Source organism: Cyprinodon tularosa, unplaced genomic scaffold (assembly GCF_016077235.1).
Source record: "Cyprinodon tularosa strain WSP-4 unplaced genomic scaffold, ASM1607723v1 ctg530, whole genome shotgun sequence".
NCBI classification, from domain to species: Eukaryota; Metazoa; Chordata; class Actinopteri; order Cyprinodontiformes; family Cyprinodontidae; genus Cyprinodon; species Cyprinodon tularosa.
The window spans coordinates 327,014-342,627 of NW_024039264.1; the positions used below are offsets into that span (position 1 = coordinate 327,014).

Consider the following 15,614-nt stretch of genomic DNA (forward strand, 5'->3'; position numbering starts at 1 on the left):
ACCTTAACTTTTTTCTTTGGGTCTATCATCTATAATTTCATTAGTATTTTATGCTAGTTTTTTATATAAAACAGACAAAAAAAACATCAACCTTCCCCGACTATTTTTCTCTCATAATTCCTTTGTTTCTATTTAGCCAAATAAGATGTGAATGGCTTTTCACGACTTCTTTTTCTCTATTTCGTTTTTCATATACATTTTCGATATCCTGATGAGGCCCTGAATGTTCATGGTGTTGGGCAGACTTGGAGACTGTAATTTGTATTATTGGTCTGTATTCAATTAAAAATGTTATTTATTAATTAAATTAAATGGTGCACTCACTCATGGGTAATTTTTCAAGGAGTTGTTTTAGGTGTTAATTGCTGTAGAGAGGAAGGATCTTCTGCAGTCTGTCTTCCACCACATCTGAAGCTGCTGAAGAGGATGCACCCTGCTGTCCATAATGTTTATTTTATAAAGAATTATTCCTTGTTAAATCCAGAGGTTCTAGAGGACTTCATAGAATGGAATTTGCATTTTTTCATCGGGTTTACAAGCTTCTTTAAGTCATTTGCTCTAATGCTGTTACCCCAGCAGAGGATGGAAGAAGAGATCAGACTCTACACAACAGACTGATACAAGATATGTAATATCTTTCTGCAAACGATGACCTAAGCTTCTTAAGGAAGTACAATCACTTCTGTGTCATGATCTGCCCTTACAGCTGACCTTAATTGTTCACTTCATTCACCTGCCTAACTCTGCCTAGTTTCTAATCATCGCTCATCTTATCCACCTCCGTCTGCGGCTTTATTTTTGGCTCAGCCCAGCTATCGGGCCAGATCATTGTATCTTGACTGTTTGTTCTGCTGGTTTGAGTTGTTTACACGTTCCAGGAGGCCAGTGGGTTTAGAGGTTTTTGTGTTTGTCTTGTCTCTTGATTTTGTCTTGGCTCCTAGATGGAGACCAGTTTAAAGTTCTGCAGATATCCTGGTACCATGTCTTTTCTCTGTCCCTCAACTGTTGAGCCTACCTGTCTGTATCACTGGGTGTCTGTCTGCGCTCTTTGCTTGACTAATGGAACTCTGAAACTGCCTTCACGCTTGGTGGATTCCTTGAACCCTGGATCTGTCTGTTCCTGTGTTGATCGGAACCCCTGACCAGGCTGAAATGTTAAGAGTGTCAGTGATTGGGTGGTGTTCCTTTTCTTTTAAATTTCTTTTAAAATTTCTTTTAAAATTTCTTTTAAAATTTCTTTTACATTTCTTTTAAAAAAAAGTGTTCTGTAGGTGTTGCACTGGCAAGAGTTACAGTTTAGCTAAAAAGGATTACCATCCCTGGGAAAATTCATTAAAATCTTTTTCATCTGCTACTCTAAAGGTAGCGAATAAGTGGTTACAGGGCATTTATTGAATATAAAAAATGAGTGAAAAAGGTAATGTTGGATTTATGAGATATAGTCTTAAAGAATGCCGGTGCCTTGAAAGGAGTGAGAAAAAATATGACTGGCAAGGAATTTCATCCCTGAATATGTATAAATATTTCACATCCATACTGTGATGTAATGATGCTTTATTATTCTATTAGAGAGCCCTACATTGGCACTTTTGAATTAAATGTTACAAAGTTTTCTCCCAAGGGTGCATGCCCATGAACCCATCTTGAGGGGTTTAATCCTCCTCACCTTTGTCACCCCTGACTCGTTTTCCTGTGTAATAAATAGAATAGTTTCTGAAACACAAGGCAGAACACAGGGCAGAAAATCATCAACCTCTAATATTGAGTCAGCTTGTTTTAGGTTTAAACAGGGTTTTTGGACAGGGTTCAATCCACTATAGGCAAAATAAGGGTCCATTTGCATGTTTCTCCAGAATTAAATGTAATTCTGAAAAATCAACTGCAATTGAGTGAGAGGTTTTCTAAAGGACTGAATTAGACCCTGTTTGAATGAGGTGCTTTTGCATTAGGGCAGGATTATCATGTGGATTACATTGGTAGAATATAAAAGGACAATGACATGGAAGAATAGTGATGAAAAACATAAGACAGCCCATGGAGTCCTACAATTAAGCTACAGAGTAAGATGGATACATGTTTTTTGACAGCTTTAGGTAGAAGTTCTTAGATTGACCAGTCTGTTCTGTGGAAAGGAACTGACAGCATCGGCTGCATGACAAAGGTTGAAAATAATGATTAGTTGTGAGGTAGGAAGCCAGTGTTTGCACAGACCTCAGGTGAATTACTCATGTTTTAGTGGCAGCTCAATCCATCAATGTTCTAGCCCCTACTGTTTTTACCAGATGCTTACTCAGTTACTACCAGAAATATTGGAGAGAGTCTGCATCAAAAGTGACCAGGACCCTGTATGTGATTGCAAAATCTATGGGAATAAATCAATTCTCTGTTCAGGCATGCTGATTAGCTATCCTTCTGTTGTTGCTATTCTAATGACAATTTTACCAAACATTTAGTCTATATGCTTTAAATCTGAAATTACTTTCCCTGATGAAAAGAGTAAAGGGAAAAAAGATAAACACTGTTATGTAGTAGGAGTAAGCCAGATGCAGATTGATAAAAAAAAAAAAAAACTTGAATGTCAAAGTACTGGTTTGAGCAAATCCTCTTCATCAAGTACAAACCTAGTGAAGGAATTAATTGATTTTTAAATTCTGAACCTTTAACATCTACTATTATTTGTCACTTAAGGAAAAAAAAAATCAAATCAAATAGTCAGCCAGTTGCTGTTCTCCACATTGAAGCCCACAATGAACAAAGAAACTCTATCCATGTATATTAAGGAAAATAAGTACTTAAACAGCTGTCTATCAGCTAGAATTCTGACCTTCAAAGACCTGTTAGTCTGCCTTTAAAATGTCCACGTCCCCTCCATTTATTATCTTAAATAAGATGCACCTGTTTGAGGTTGTTGGCTGCATAAAGACACCTGTACACCCCATACAATCGGTAATAATCCAACTACTAACATGGCCAAGACCAAAGAGCTTTTCAAAGATACTAGAGACAAAATTTAACTCATCCACAATGCTAGCTATGGTCATTGAAAGTTATAAACACTGACATTTTTGAACTTTTAAAAAGCTACAGGGTGCTACTGACGGATGTCAACAAAACAATAGAGGAAAATAACGGACGGAGGAAGAGATGCGCGAGACGGAAAAAACGAGGCTGCAGAGGGGGGCTAACTGCAAAGCTAACGAGAGATCCCCACAGACCACCGCTTCCATCAATCCTGCTCTCCAACGTCGTTGGAAAACAAAATAGATCATCTCCAACTCGAACTGTTGCACCATTATTCTGACGGGGTCTTGGCTGCGTCCAGCAGTGCTGTTGGCCTGGGGGGGCTGATGCTGTTCCGCGTCGATAGAAACATAGAGCTCTGCGTGAATGGAGGCTCCTCAGAGACTGATCCCAGGCAATCTTCAGCATCTAGAGGGGAAGCACAGCCCTCTGCAGGTGAAATGAGTAGAGCATTCTAGATGCTTCCCTGCATTGCTTCCCAATGCCAAATGCAAAAAGGACTTAATTTAACCTTTGTGGATGGGAACATGGTTGCACTTTCCTCCTGAACAGATTTGGTAAGAGATTGATTTATCAGTTAACTCTGTGAAACACATCAGGAATGGGTTAAGTCTTCGCTGCTGCTTCTGTGATGGACTAGTAACTTCCTGGCTCATTCCAGGTTATAAAGCTTTCCAATATATATTCAAACATTTAGTTTCTTTTTTTTTTGCTCGAGAGGATATAAAGAATTTGCCTCCACAACCAAGGTGACTTTTGACAATGCTCTGGTGAACTAGGATAAGAAACTACCTTGAAAAAAAGTCCTTCTGGCACTAACAACAATGGCTCACTATTAATGGCTGGGCAACTAACCCTCAGTCCAGATGTTAATTAACCTTTGGCCAGCTATATGTGGACAATGGCCTAGAAATAAAGTTGTACGGATACAGCATCAAGGGATGCAACAGATTCTATTTTATTTGCTCTTCAAAGGTATTGTGGACGATTTTCTTCAAATTCATAGAAAGACCTAGCCTGACGTAGTCCTACTCAATTCTAGTCAGAATATGAGTCTGATACTGCTTCATAGAGCTGTGATTATGGGGCGTGTTTCGAATGAACCAGGAAAAAAAATTCATCTGCACTCAATTGGATAGACCTACAACCAATAAGAGCAACGGAGTGCGTGACGTATGTTAAGCGAGGCATAGTTGTTGTCAACAAAAATCAAAGCATGCAGTTGCACACCTATAATAAGAAGATGAGCCTTGATCGCGTTTCTCTGTTCCTCTTTTAAAATTAATTTGCTGTGGATATCTTCTACAACAGACCTAATAGCAGAATCTACTCACCTAAAGTCTCCAGCGGCAGCCATTGTTGTTGTCACCCAAGCGCGCTTTGGTCACGTGGTTGAATACGTTACTGTTGATCATCTGTCCATCATCGTATAAAGCCTGCCCTGACAATTTGATTGGCCCACCAGATATTGTGCGAGCATACTCGCGCTACTGTTGAGCAATGCCAGACTGAACTTCCCGACCTCAAACGTTGTGGGCGGGACTAAGTTCGGAACGGCACCCAGGCTAAGAAAGACCCGCCCTCTATACTTAAAAAAAAATGCGTGTGTGAGAGCAAGCACAAGACCATTTCTCCTTGTGCACACTCTGTTTATTTATTTATTTATTTTTAACAGTGTCCTGTCTGGCAATGTGGCAATAAGAATAAGTGTCTTGATGCCAAAAAAAGGGCCTAACAGATTTTGCTTTTACAAGTGGAGCAGTAGGGCTGTCGCCATATTGTTCCACTTGATTTATGCATATATATAGCTTTATTAAATAAATGCAGGAAATATCACAGATTATATGGGCACTGCAATGTAAGCAGAACAGTAAAGGGAAAACAGAAAAAAAGAAGAAAAGATTAAAGAAAGAGGAGAGAAAAGGGAGATAACGATAACACATCTTTAGTATGCTTCATCACCTGCAAAAAGATGTAAAAAGAACAAAAAACCACAGGATATAAGAGATACAATAAAGTAAGACCTTAGTACTATTGCTTAAGTGTAAGTAGTATTATTTAATCTGAAATGTATACTGTGGTAGCTGAAGATAAGAATTTGGGCTTTCTGTATGGAAGTGAGTCTCTAAGTACCTGGAGCCAAGCATCTGGTTGTTTGTGAGAGTGCACTTGTGCATGTAAAGTTTATCTAAAGAAAAAGTACTCAATAATGGTTGTGAAGAGCCGAAGACACGCCCGTCCAGAGCACCGCGGCAAGTACCAGGGAACCCAAAGCCCCAGACGCTCAGAGGGCCCCAAAGAGTGAAGGCACCCAGGAGGGGCCAACCAAGGAAATCCGCCCCCCCCACCAAGGGAGGAGAAGGAGAGACGACCCCGAGGAAATCCCTCAGCCACCACAAGGCCGGAGCTCCGGCGGAGGACCACTTACTTAGATGATCCACCCGCAAATAAAAGATTGTCCTCTATAACTTTAATGTGCCTTCATAACTGAAACGTTTTGAAAAAAATAAAAAAATGCTATTTGATGGATTCTAAAGAAAAAATTTAACTATATAAATTATTTTTCTCCGATCTGAAAAAAACCCCCCTAAATATTAGGCATATTTCCATCATTTCAATTAAAGTACATTTTAAAGTAGCATATTAGAAGATGGAAGCAGCAAAATTCAACTCAATTTCAAGAACTTTCAGAAAAGTTTTCACCTTAAGTTAGTTTTTGGTTTTAAAACCCAACAAAAAGAAGTAAATATGTTAAAAAGGAGACGGAAACAATTCTTCAAATAAATTCCGATGTAGGGAAAGTTGATCTCACATGACTAATGATTCCTGCTGCAGGTATCCTATCTTGGATGCAAACATTAGAATAGTATTTCTCTCTCGAAGTATTTGGATGGCATCTGCCATGGCTAATAATAGCTTACATGGTAAAGCAAGTGCAGCTGTCAGGATTTGGTTTTAAGGTGAGAGGCATAGGATAGTTCTTGGAGGGTTTAATCAGAGATCAGGCAAACAAAAACAGGTATCCAAAAATCCAACATAAAAATCCAACACAAACCAGAACCATGGAGACATCAGGAAAAAACTATCAAGGAGCCAGGGTGAGGAAAGGTAAGACGAGGAACCAGCAAAGAGGGATTGCAGAGGGAGTGTATTTATGGCTGACAAAGGTACAAAGGTAGAGCTAATGAGCTGATAGGGAGCAGGTGTGACCAGAGCTGATGAGGAAGCCAAGGGAAAAGAACACAAGGAGGCAGCAGAGGACAGACAGAAAAACCTAAGCAACTTAAATGAATCCAGACACACTAAAAAAGCTAGAAAACAATGAAAAACCTGGCTAAACTTGAAACAGAAAACTTAAAGAAAAACAACAGAACCAAGATCATTACAGCAGCTTTCCGGAATGCAACACATTCGTTAAAACATTGATACATTACTAACTGTTTTTAACAGCTACGTGTTCTGTCATTCTTTCTTTGATGACTCTATGCTTTTCTCTTGCAACAACTGGCATTTTCCTTTGTTTCTTACAAATTCACGCAAATATTGAGGATTGGATGAAAACACGACTATAAATTAATTAATTGCATTTGTGCTTGTTTATTTGAAATTTCTTCTAAAACATGTTTTTCTAAGGACAAATAGAATAGAAACAAAGAACAAAAATGAGAAACATTAACAACTTTTTATTTCTTACATTTTAATTTCTGCTTTTTATGGGAGGGATGATTCTAACCGGCTGGTTTGAAGGAGAATGGCTTACAGAAATAACTAAAAACTGGCACACTGCTTCTCTTGGCATGACCAATTCTGCATAAGCAGTTTGTTTCCGTGTAGATTGTAGCTGCTAGCAGGCTGTCACTTTCACATTTCGAGAGTGTGTGTCTTATGACTGCTTCAAAAAAGAGGAGCAAGGGACAGACACTGGAATCCAGAACCCTTATTCGTTTATAAGCACACTGCTATAGATTTGTTGATGAATGACTAAACTTTTTTTTCTTGTCAGTCTCAAAGGTGTTTGTATGAAAAGATATAGATTAAAAATGTGTTCCATCATCTTTAACTTGGGCCATAGTTATACACATAGTTATTAAAGCTGACTGAGTATGGTTTCATTAGTTTAAATCTTTTTATACAATACAACTACCCTAAAATGAGCTTAAATTTGTTAATACCGTAGTCTTAAGGCATCACTATAAATCTTCGTTTAATATACTGTAAGGACAACTTATGTGGAATCAACATTTTTTCGCATTTTTTATTGGGATTTATGTTATTAATGTCATAAACCAAACACTTTTGTGAGTTGATAGCAGAATAATACATGTTTATTTTTAGTTTTTTTAGTGTTAAAAACTAAATTCATTATTTACCTGCTAAACAAAATTGACCAACAATTTATTTTAACACTTAGCCATGCACATTCACAGGGGGGGCTGATGAATATCTTCAACTGTCATTGGGGACAGGTGGACCAGTATATCGCAGACACTTGTACAAGTCATTATATCACATCTGCACTCAATTCATTTTCAATTCAATTCAGTTTATTTATATACGCCATTTCACAACACATGTCATCTCAAGGCACTTTACAGTTCAACCAGATCATACATTCAAACTGACTCAGAAAATAATAATCCAGCGCAATTTTTACCAATGTTGCTCCAACGATGTCAGTCCTTGGATCATTTAACTGACAAACTTATATAAAATATAAAAAGGGCGGTGTGAAATGGTGCTCACTCAAAGTCAGTGTAGCTTACATAATTTCTAAAAAGAAAAAAACAGTATTCCGAAAAATTTACTTAAATTATTATGCAATTAACAGAAATAAGTTTAAAATTGTCTCCAAATATCATTATTATCGTTTTCTCCATTGATTTCTGGGACAATTTATTGTCCATCAAATAAAAAAAAAATGCAGAATACATCCTAGAAGTTTGCTTCCACTCCTGCTAGAAACGAGAAGGAAGTGAAGAAAGGAAAGCCACACCGTACATGTATACTAACAACAAAAGCAAAATCTATGAAGATTGCACAATGTCATTTAGAGCTTAAGCATAAGTGTTTTATCTGTGAACACCTGGATCCGAATGCCTGTGGTGTTTATACACTTCAGTGTGCTTGTGTACAGTATATAAGTTTTTTAATACTCTTTCAGCAGAAAGATATGCTCAACAGCAGGAAGATATGCTTTGCCAGAGGGCACTGCCTAAAAGTGGAGATAGAGACAGATGTCCGTTGTTGCTGTAGAGCAGATATGTTTTTATTAGCTAGAAAGCAAACTCATCCATTGATGGGAGGGCAGTTTTAAATATTATTGCACTTGCCATTAGACTTTTTGGAATATGTAAGCTCGACTATAACATATATGCGCTTAACACACAAGATGCACACAATCCTCTTAGGTAGGTGGGACATAAATACTAGTGGTTAATACATTAGCATAGCCTGTTCAGCACATCCAAGTTTCTAATCTAATGACGAGCACTTATGGACTAGGGTTGTCAAAAGTATTGATACTCAAAAAAGTATTGATACTGAAATGTTGGAATCCGGATACAATACTCATTTTCAAGTATCGATACGGGGCCACCACCAGTGGCACCTAAACAGTCATTCATCTTATGCGCAGAATAGAGGAAATGCACTTTCTGAACACTGTATGATTGAATAATCTTGTGCACTTTTCAGTTTCAGACTTTTTTTTTTGTAACAGGTGCAGCTGCTGACAATTATTTTTGTTTCTTAACCCTTTTGGCTAGTGTCATTGTTATGTGTGCAAAGCATAGCCAAGTAAGGAAAACTTAATTTTGTAAAATTTTGTATCAAGCTTGCTTAATACAGTGCACAGCAAACAACCACAAAATATTGTTCTTATTGTTTATTGTATTTATTTATTTTATTTTAATTATTAATCTAAATATTTCTGTTGAAATTTGGAGTTTTTATCCTTGTGGTATCGAAAATGGTATCGAGTATCGAATATTTTCCTTAGTATCGGTATCGAGTTGAAAAGTTTAGTATCGTGACAACCCTATTATGGACTTAATTAAACTATTAGTCTATTTATCATCTTCTTTTTTTTAACACAATGGGATTTTAAAGCATAAAGCAGTATCAAGAGGCTAACTTTCCGCACAGACGGACTGAATAGTCGCTACAACCAATCATTTTGCTGTTCAAATGTAAACAAATAATGTAAACTTAACAGACTATACAGACAGATGATCACTGCTTTTTGCTCCCCGTTGGTCATGTAACTCCGCCTCCCTGCACAGTGCCTAAGCCATCTTTGTTATTTATTGCCACTGTCGGGTAGCGACAGCCGGAGGGAACAGCGGGCCACTGTGACGACAAATCCCATGATGAGGAGAGCTCGCCTCACACAGCATGGAGATACAGCATAACCACTATAAAGTCTACTATATAGTGTTTAGGGCGGACATTCAGACACAGCCTTTATCTTTTTTATAATGAAAAAAAATTATAACAGCATGTGCAACAACACACTAAAAAACAGTCCATGGTTAATTTTAAATATCTATGTTTCTTAGAGCTTAATCTTGGAAAAAAACTTCCTGGTCAAAAGCAGGGATGTTTTTCTGCAGCTGTTTAACGTGACGGCTGGGCCTGCTTCTTTGAACACAGCAACTTCTTGACTTTATGTTAGAAACGGCCAAGCAGAGATCACACTGAACACATCTGTATTTGTTTTTCATTGATTTCAGCGCAGAAAAGGTCTTTCCGCACAGATATGTGGAGGCAAATGGAAACAACACACCACTCGCAGCTTGTGATAGTGCTGCGTAGTCTGTTGCTATTGACAACCAGAACTCTTTCAGAATGCATGCAGAGAACCAGCAGTCTGTGATGTGGGATCAGAGGAGAGATGGAGCAGGTCTGATGACGTGGTGAAGGTTGTGAATGGCTGCTGTGGCCAGTTGGACTTTTCTGGCCTGTTTCAAGTCTCCTGAGGTGAGAGGCAATAATTCCTTTCATAGATTGGATGGTTATGTCATCGCTCTACATAAAGACCTGAACATTTCAACATTTCCCCCATTAACTCACACAGCCCAGAGCTGCTGCAATCTTACTGGACAGGTTCATTGCTGTTGTTTTGGCCGACAGTAACTGGTTTTGTCCAATAAAATGCCAGTTTGAAACCAACCACTCACTGTCCCTCTGATGTCCGCTCAGACGGTTCAATAATTTTTCACAATATTAGACCAAAATGATTTGGCAACCCACAGAAATCATCTCCTGACCCCAAATCGGTCCCTAACCCAAGTTGAGAATAGCTGCTGCAAAGGAGCGTAGCTTGTTGAAAAGGGCTTAAAGTTTTTTTTTTTTTTTATACAGTGACAGACAGAAATGACTGGAAAATACTCAACTTTTTAATGTCTACAGAGAACATCAGATCTACTAGTTGATTTAATTTATGTGTACCAGAATGTGTGGGTAAACTCTGCTGTGCTTTAACCTGTCTCTGCAGCAGATGCTGTTTGTTTGCATGAACATATACTCTTTGTTTGGACTGATGAACACTTTAAAGCCGCGTGTGAATTGGTCGCCTATGAGGAGCAGCCTGGGGGAAGCTAACAGGCTGTAACCGAGCCAGGCAATGAGCCAGGATCTCTACTAGGATCCACTGGGAAATAACACGTAAAGAGCTATCTTTCAGTGTTGGGTTAGACCTGCAGAAATAAGCCAGCACTCTAAAACATGTCTTCTCCCTGAACACATGCCACTGCTTCCCATTTCTCATCTGCCTCTCAAAGCTTGGATAACTTTTTGTGGCACATAACTTGTCCACATTTTCTTCGGCGACACACACACACATTTCTGTTGGAGTATTTCTGTCGCTCTCTTGTTTTATACACTCACATCATTCCCAGCAGTACCTCTCCAGCTCTATCATATGCACACAAACAATCTTCTCCTGAGGCTCTTTTAGTCAGGCCTGATTCTACATTACAATCACCTTTGAGGAAAGTAATGGGACACAATGAATCTGTTGCATAGTTTCTCTGTTGCTGCTCAGTTGAGACTGGATCCATGACCACAATAGTATTGAGTGGAAGGATTCAACTATCTTCACCTGTGCTATAGTTTTATTTTTTAAGGCTCCAAATGCTTGGTTACTGTTCGTATTATCCAGTTCTGATAATGATCATTAGTTCTTGTGTTTTATAAAAGAATCTCTACCTGATTGCGCATTTTACAGGTTAGGATTGTCAAATTCAAAGCCATGATTTTGTTAAACTGCAAACTTGCCAAGACATGGCTGCCCACCTACAAAAGGGACAAATTCAGCAAAGATGTAGCCATGAGGCTCATAGTGACCTAGTCGCAAACAGCAAATCACACAGGTGCTACAGCCTTTAGCTGCAGGTACGGAAATAGTGCTTGCAAGAACAGAATTTTAGTTTTATGTTCAGGAGTCAAAACTTGTTATCAGTGGGCTTAAATGTCCTTTTTCGGTTTTCATTAGCCCCTCTTTTTCCTTGTGTTTCTGTTTTGCTGCTCTTTTTTGATACTAGCCAGGTTAGCATAAACTGGTTATTTTCGCTTTTCAGAAATTTACTGCAACTATGTCTGGCTTGGTGTCTACTGTTGTTTTCGTCAATGTTGACGATGAAATTATTTCGTTGATGCTCCTTTTTTCATGATGATAATGAAAACTGAAGAGCTAAACATGGATCTTTGATGACAAAAACATGACGACTCATGGGTGTGAGTTCTCATCGATGAGATGAGACTAAATAAAAACGTTAGCAGGTTAAATGCATCATCATGTAAACTGTTAGACAAGCTAAGCAGTATCAGCCTTGCTGCTACGTCCTGTTTGGTCACACCGCCCACCTTCCATCTACCATGACCACAGATGGGTCATGGCAGCAGCTGTAAGGGATGAAAGTAATCCGGAATGGTCCGGTACTGCGCAATCAACTCTGACAAACTCTGCTCTTCCAGCTCTGCTTGTGCAGAAATGTGTCTTTTTGCGTGCTTAGCTCAGAGTCTGCGTTTATGCTCCACACCGATTGTTCACTCTTAGCAGTATGACTCTTCCTTCTCTCGCTACTCAATAAGCTATATGTGGCTGATCATCCTCTGCCAAGCGTCAAAAAAATCCTTTTCTAACTATCAAGATTTTATTTCTTCCAACTCACAAGAGTTGATGCTAAACCTTATTTAATTTCTATTATAATTATATTATCCAAAGCAAATATTGCATTGCATACTGATTGTTTTTTTGTGGAGCAATGAAGATTTTATTGATCTGTGTGTAATTCGTATTTCACAGTAGATCAGGAAGTGTTTGCCTTGGGATGGAAACCTTGTACGTCTAAAACCATTCCTTTATTGTAAATTTTGTTAGCTTGTTTGTCTGCTATTTTGACCAATATGATGTGTTAGATCTGCTATTTTCACAGTTTTTGTGAGACTGTGTTGTATAAAGTAGAGCATTTATTTATAAAAAGTTTTGTTTGAATTCTATAAATCAAAGTTTTATGCCCAACAGCCATGATGAACTGCATGGCAGCAAATATGCCCAGCTATTGTAGCATCTAGGATAGAGCTGTCACTCTGGTCAATAATCTGGTTGTTATTTGAAATTTTAAAGATTAACCTTTTTTGCAACATGAAGCTGACTAAAATTAGACTAAACCTCTTTTAAGTGTTATTCGAGTAAAAGCGACTAGAACTATAACATATCCTAATGACTTAGATGTTACTAAAACTAATATATTTTGATCCAAAGTTGAAAATTAATAACTAAGATGCGCCCAAGATGGGCATATATATGTGTCTCCCAAGGGCATTTATATGAGACCATATATATCTGGATTTCTTTTCCTATATATATATATATATATACACTATATTGCCAAAAGTATTTGCTCACCCATCCAAATTATTGGAATCAGGTGTTCCAATCACTTCCATGGCCACAGGTGTATAAATTCAAGCACCTAGGCATGCAGACTGTTTTTACAAACATTTGTGAAAGAATGGGTCGCTCTCAGGAGCTCAGTGAATTCCAGCGTGGAACTGTGATAGGATGCCACCTGTGCAACAAATCCAGTCGTGAAATTTCCTCGCTCCTAAATATTCCACAGTCAACTGTCAGCTGTATTATAAGAAAATGGAAGTGTTTGGGAACGACAGCAACTCAGCCACGAAGTGGTAGGCCACGTAAACTGACGGAGCGGGGTCAGCGGATGCTGACGCGCATAGTGCGAAGAGGTCGCCAACTTTCTGCAGAGTCAATCACTACAGACCTCCAAACTTCATGTGGCCTTCAGATTAGCTCAAGAACAGTGCGCAGAGAGCTTCATGGAATGGGTTTCCATGGTTGAGCAGCTGCATCCAAGCCATACATCACCAAGTGCAATGCAAAGCGTCGGATGCGGTGGTGTAAAGCACGCCGCCACTGGACTCTAGAGCAGTGGAGACGCGTTCTCTGGAGTGACGAATCGCGCTTCTCCATCTGGCAATCTGATGGACGGGTCTGGGTTTGGCGGTTGCCAGGAGAACGGTACTTGTCTGACTGCATTGTGCCAAGTGTAAAGTTTGGTGGAGGGGGGATTATGGTGTGAGGTTGTTTTTCAGGAGCTGGGCTTGGCCCCTTAGTTTCAGTGAAAGGAACTCTGAATGCTTCAGCATACCAAGACATTTTGGACAATTCCATGCTCCCAACTTTGTGGGAACAGTTTGGAGCTGGCCCCTTCCTCTTCCAACATGACTGTGCACCAGTGCACAAAGCAAGGTCCATAAAGACATGGATGACAGAGTCTGGTGTGGATGAACTTGACTGGCCTGCACAGAGTCCTGACCTCAACCCGATAGAACACCTTTGGGATGAATTAGAGCGGAGACTGAGAGCCAGGCCTTCTCGTCCAACATCAGTGTGCAACCTCACAAATGCGCTTCTGGAAGAATGGTCAAAAATTCCCATAAACACACTCCTAAACCTTGTGGACAGCCTTCCCAGAAGAGTTGAAGCTGTTCTAGCTGCAAAGGGTGGACCGACGTCATATTGAACCCTATGGATTAGGAACGGGATGTCACTTAAGCTCATATGTGAGTCAAGGCAGGTGAGCAAATACTTTTGGCAATATAGTGTATATATATATATATATATATATATATATAGGAAAATAAATCCAGATATATATATATGGTATATATTATCAGTTTATTTTCTTCAGTTTATGTATTCATATTTTTTCACCTAAGGTCTCGCAGATCACATTCTCTTCACTTCAGGCCCAATACCAACACTCGCTTTTGAAGAGCACATTGACCTATCGAAAGGTTGTTGCTACCATCCGTGTAAATCAATAGAAATGGGCCTTGTCTCCTCACTCCAGAGAAAAAAGCATCCTCTGTGAAAAGAATATGATCTTTAAAACACAATTTTAAAGTCATGATCCTTTTAAATAATACAATGTGGATAAGCAGCAAAGCTAAAACCTTTTTTGAGTAAATTAAATATGATTTCTTTATTTTTTTTGTCCATTTGAATCTGCATCTGCATCAGATTTTTTTCTGCAACAATAATGGAATGAATTTAACTCCATACATGGTCCTCAAATTCTGGAATGATCCTTAAAGACAATCAATGATGAACAATTAATGGTAGTCAAATTTCAAACCTAAATGTTAAAAAGACAGATGCAATTGTCTGACATTAAGTTGTTTTGGGAATAAAATGGAAAACAAAACAACCTGAATATAAAGGCATAAACATACAGTACCTCTAAATATTTTATTTGTAAATACAGTCAAAGGGCGTTTTCCATTGTAATGTTTACTGAATACAAATGCAGTTCACACTTTACAGATTTTCATTTGCAATAGAATGAGAAACAAGATGGTGCCCTCATCACATAAAAACCTTATCATAATCACAAAGATTTGTATTTTTAATGTGAAGGAATGTAAAATCTTTCAAGATGTAATGAATGCAAAATGATCAGCAGAAAACAGAGCGCTGGTTAGGATGATGAATACATTTCAATATGAAAAAACTCACATGAAGAGAAAAGACAATTAGAAGAAATTTATTGATACAATTACTTTGTGTTTGGTGCTCAGACCTCGGCGGGAATATGGCGTTAAATTTTGATGGATATGCATGAACAGGAGTGAAGAACAGGGCTTGAAGTTGGTCAGTCTGTAGACTGCTGGTTAGCGAGGCTTTATGGAGAGATCCGGTGAACTGCGTGAGCTGATACTAGGGCTTCCCTCAGAGACCTGGAAGATGGAAGTCAAGTTTGGATAACACAGGTGGAGAGAAGCTGTCCCTGATGAGCAAGAATGAAGCGACAGTGGAGAGGAAAAACTCCCCATTGGAAAGAAACATCTGGCAGAACCAGGCTTAACATGGCAGTCTTCTGCCGTACCGGTTAAAGGGGAACACCGTTTTTTTTTTACATTGGCCCCTTGATTTTACGTTATTACATCATGTTCTTCTCATCTATATGAGTTTTGTGTCATTTAGAGCTGTTCTGAAGATATTCAGTTAGGTTATATCCAAGTAACGTCTTCCTATGGACAACGACTTGAAGGCACAAACTAAACTG

At 38.7% G+C, this 15,614-nt stretch overlaps 1 protein-coding gene across 5 annotated transcripts in view; it reads left to right on the plus strand.

Moving 5' to 3' along the window:
- cnih3 (cornichon family AMPA receptor auxiliary protein 3) overlaps window positions 1-15,614 on the plus strand; it is a 135,894-nt gene that overhangs the window by 30,381 nt on the left and 89,899 nt on the right. The window lies entirely within an intron of this gene.